A 4995-nucleotide genomic window follows, 5' to 3' on the forward strand; every position below is an offset into this window, starting at 1 on the left:
GCCGGATATTATTGACCCACGCTGTTCAAAGACTCATACAATTACGTGAGGAATTGTCAAGTCTGCCAGACTGCTGTAGGGAAACAAAAGAAAGCGTCCATGCCACTACAGCCAGTAAACATCGAGCAACCATTCAGTCAATGGGGCTTAGACATAATAGGTGAGATCATTCCTCACTCTTCTAAGCAGCATAGGTACATCCTCACGGCAACAGATTATTTTACTAAATGGGTAGAAGCAGTTCCTCTCAAGACAGTTAATTCTGAAAACATTATTGAATTCATAGATCAATTTATAATCACTAGGTTTGGATTGCCAACGGCCTTAATGTTTGATAATGCCTCACACGTTTCTGGAAGTACAATGACTGAGTTTGCACTTAAAAGAGGGTTCAAACTGAAATATTCTGCCAACTACTATCCGCAAGGTAATGGATTGGCTGAATCAACAAACAAGAACCTGATCAGGATTATTAAAAGAACAGTCGACCAAAACCAAAAGAATTGGCACAAAGTGTTGGTAAATGCTTTATGGGCAGATAGAATTACGAAGAAAGCTTCAATCGGCACTTCTTCCTTTAATTTAGTTTATGGGAAAGAAGTGGTTATTCCAACTCACTTAGTCATTCCCTCTTTGTCTTTAGTACAATACATCAATGAAGTATCTACTTCCTCCTTAAAACTGAGACAAATGGAAATAATCAAATTAGAAGAACGACGAGAACAAGCTAAGAAAACCCATGCTCATTACCAAGCGCTAATAAAATCCTCTTTTGACTCAAGCATAATGACCAGAAAAAACTTTTAGATGGGAGATTTAGTTTTGAAATGGGATAAGGCTCATGAGGAAAAGGGCAAACATACAAAATTTTAGAAGCTGTGGCTTGGTCCTTTTCAGATTGTAGAAGTCATAGGCCCATCGACGTTTGTGTTGCAGGATTTGGTAGGTAGAAGAGATTCTTTGCCTGTTAATGGACAGATTCTTAAAATATATTTTCCATAGAAGATCATTATTCTATTTTTGTAGGATAATTTTAGTTTTTATTTGTTTCTTTCTTATAAATAAAACCAGTTGTAGATGGTCACTAAAAGGGTTCATGAAAAAGACACCAATTCTCTATCGGATTTTGAGCTTTTCGCTTGTACAGGTAGCAAAACTTTTCGAAAAATATGATTTTTATTATTGACAAATAGAGTTAACTTTAGCCTAAACATGATATTAGTTTCAACCTCAAAAACTTTGATGAAAGCAACCTTTGGTAAAAAATTGTTTTATATCAACACAATGAAAGGTATCAATAATAAAATAAATATTCTCTGCAAAGCTGCTGTTTTCAAACTCTATTATTGTCGTCCAGAGCTTTCTTAAGGAAAAACAATGACTTCCTCCCTGCTAAAGGAAATCACAGCATTCAGAGGAACAATCCGAGAAAACACTATATCTCAAAGAATAAGAGGTTTCATCACGAGCCAGCTTATCATGATCACAGATATTATAACTTGCTGACTTTGCCAAATACTGTCTACCAAAACAGGGCAACGACTCAAGATTGTTGCAATCAAAAGACAATGGGTCTCATCATGAGCCAGCTTGTTCAGCAAAATTGTAAATCAAGTGAATGACTGTGTCATAATTTGGCCACCAAACCAAGACATTGTTCTTTAGAGAATAAAAAAGGAAAAAGTGTCAAAAAGGGTTTTTCTCTACAATGTTGTGAATAACCTCAAGCAGGATAAAGGATCATTGTTGGATAACAGGTAACCCTGTCGAGGCTATGAATGCTTGCGGGCAGCAGAGGATCTACCTATGACAAATGAGCATATTTTAAAAGCCAGTACGCAGAGAAGACCTTATTTTATCTTTAAAAGACCAAGTAATGTCTGGTGTGAATACAAGAAATAAGCCTGAGGAAGCAAACAATTGGAATGTGAAAAGGTTGAGACAAAGTATCATTGATAGGATAAGGAGTAATGTAATCTATCTGTCCATAACAAAATTTATACATATGAAAATTTTTCTGCTTCGGAAGTGGAAATTCAATAGAAAAACAGAGATAACTGGTTCTTCACAGTGAATCGCCATTGTTGTGGTCACCAACAACCCCCCTCTTTATTTGGTATTAGCAATAACACCAAGCAAATGGGGACCCTTAACAAAAAATCCAAAAAACATTTTATCACAATTCTTTCTGTATTTTAACTCTCTAAATCTTTATCACATCGCAAAGAGAGAGTGAAGAGTTTTCCTATGCGCATAAATAAGCTGCAAAGGAGCAACGTGAAATTCATCGCATCGCATATATTGAAAAGCGCTCTTAAAACGAAAAACTAAGTAATCGCCGACGGCCGATATGCGACGTCGCATATCGCAACATCGCATAAGCATCACACAATGATTGAATGATAAAACGCGATTTGCGATCTGCGATTTGCGATCTGCGATGAATGCAACCATCAATTCCTGCGATGGCACTTCTTGACATCGCAATCCTCGATATTGCGATGCGAATCGCAGAAACCACTCATCGCAAATTTCCTCGACATGGTGTTCAAGGAAAGTTGTCTACAAATCAAAATTGGGCGCCCGCCTTAAGAGAAATTAATGATTGTACACCAAAGTAACCAAGAAGGATTGTGTTGCGTTTTTCGAAGATTCAAGTCATTATGAGTGTCATGATTATGAATTCATTACAACTTAAAGCTTTCATGTCAATCTTTTCATCATTTCTCTTTTCCTTTGCGTAAACTGTAAGGCAGCAACTAATATAAATCAATGTGCAGGAAACATCTAAGGAAAAGGGGAAAGCGTCAATACTCGGAGAACAGAGAAGAGATGCCTTCGCAAACGGATGCCGCATGCAGCAGGACCGTGGATTCCAGAGTATCACTCAACAGATACTGATGGAAATAGACTATCCAAGACTCAGAGTCAAAGGTGCACAAAAGCGGCATGTTTACAAAAGATCCTGAAGCTCAGACTGGGTAAAGCAAAAAGAAAGACGCTAAAGAGGGAAGACACTCCAGAAAAGCCTGGAACAAAGAACGGAAGCAATTTTCAATACGAAAGATTGTTCAAACAATGAAATCCCTAACTCATTGAGTCATTCGCACGGCCAGAAATCGAAATAGCAACAGCACAATCAGTGTGAAACAAATTCGGGTTATACCAAGTATACACACAGCGAATACACCAAGCGAGAGGAAGATTTTCGAAAATATCTTCTAGTTTGTCAGAAAGCGGTGCCAGCTCTTGTTAATTCTATTTTCATCGCTCGAACGAAATGAGAAGACAGCCAGCCGACTCTTCCCAGGCGAACGTTACATTGCTTACAAGCACTAAGGAGAAAAGACAGAAACGGTTAGAAATTAGATTCAATTTTTAGAAATAAATTTGTTTTAGTAGAAGGGCGGTCATTTGAAGCCGTGTCTTAAATTTATGTAATTAAGATTAATTAGTTAGTAGTATTTAACCCTTCTCATGGCATTTGGAGAAGGGTCCAGAAATTTGTCAAAAAACTTGTCCTCAGAACATGCACTTTTGCACCCTTGGAGGGGGTTTTTGATGAATGGATGGATCGAGATTTATCAATGTTTGCATTTAATGTCTGCTACTGATGTTGCATTTCTGTACTCTTAGTAGATGTTAGAACAAGTAGAGATAAATCGTTATTTCTTGAAGTTTATGAGTGAAATCAGTCATAAATGGTACTTTTATCTCTTGACCAATTTCTGCTTATATTCTTAGAGTGATATGCAGTTTTAGTTATTTATATGTTAATGTATGAATGTGTGGGTTACCATTTGGCACTTCTGTACGGTGGAGTCATTTATTTGTGCTTGACATATGAATAACTTATTATGCGATATGTTGTTCACAACTGTTGTGCCTAACTTTTTATGCAGAATGGTTTATCCTAATTGATTTCTATTCTTATGATAGCTGAATGATCTTTATTACCAGTTATTGTTCGAAATCTTTTTAGATCACATAATAGAAGAAATACACCATGGGTTAGCATAGATTAGATGTGTTGTTTTTTATTAGATTACAATAGCATAGAGTCAATTTAGAAGTTTGAATTAAATTAGCTTAAAATACTCCTAGATCAGCATCATCCAACTCTACACACACACACACCCCTTAGATTGGGAAACTGGTCCCATTATCCCTAGTCGGACCTGCTATACCAAATGGACAAGGAGCTGCCAACCAAGTTTCGGACTGGGTGGGTATCCCCCTTGTTGTCGACCCGATTTTCGGGCCCTCAACAGGACAATGAATCAACATGCTTCTATTATGGTCGTGGTCGACAGGTTGAGCAAGGTAGCTCACTCCATTTTGGTAAAGACTACATATTCAACTAGTGAGGTAGTACAGGTGTTCATCAAAGAAACAGCGAGGCTACATGGTGTTCCAAAGAAGATTGTATTGGACAGGAATGTAAACTTCACTTCCAAGTTTTTGTAGGAGCTATTTGCAGACTTGGGTACAGAGTTGGGCTTTAGCACAACTTATCATCCGCAAAAAATGGTCAGATAGAGAGGGTCAACAGGATCATGGAAAATATACTGAGGATGTACGTGATGCACCAACAGAGGAAATGGGAAGAGTATATACCATTGGTGGAGTTTTGTTATCGGGAAATCTAGTGTCTATTCAGAACTGCTAGTCCCACTAAGACGGGTAGCTATCTTAGAAACAAACAGATTAAAGTCACTTGTTTTTCCTTTACGAGAGAGAGATGAGAAAGAAGCAGAGAGTACCAACCTTAGTCTTCCACTTGGCTCCTTGCTTGTTCCCCTTCCCCTTTGACAGAATCTCACCATTGCTTCCTTACTTGTCCCACTTCAAAGAGCACCTATAGATTCACAGCAACATAACACCATCAAAGCATAGAGATCTTTCACTGTCAACAATATAGGATCAGATGTATATTGACCATACAAATGCATATATCAACCCAATATTCAGAGATACACAAGAATATGGAGGAAA

The sequence above is a fragment of the Pinus tabuliformis genome, chromosome Q, assembly GCF_031772625.1.
Source record: "Pinus tabuliformis cultivar Carrire ecotype Pingquan chromosome Q, CPIR1, whole genome shotgun sequence".
Lineage (NCBI taxonomy): Eukaryota > Viridiplantae > Streptophyta > Pinopsida > Pinales > Pinaceae > Pinus > Pinus tabuliformis.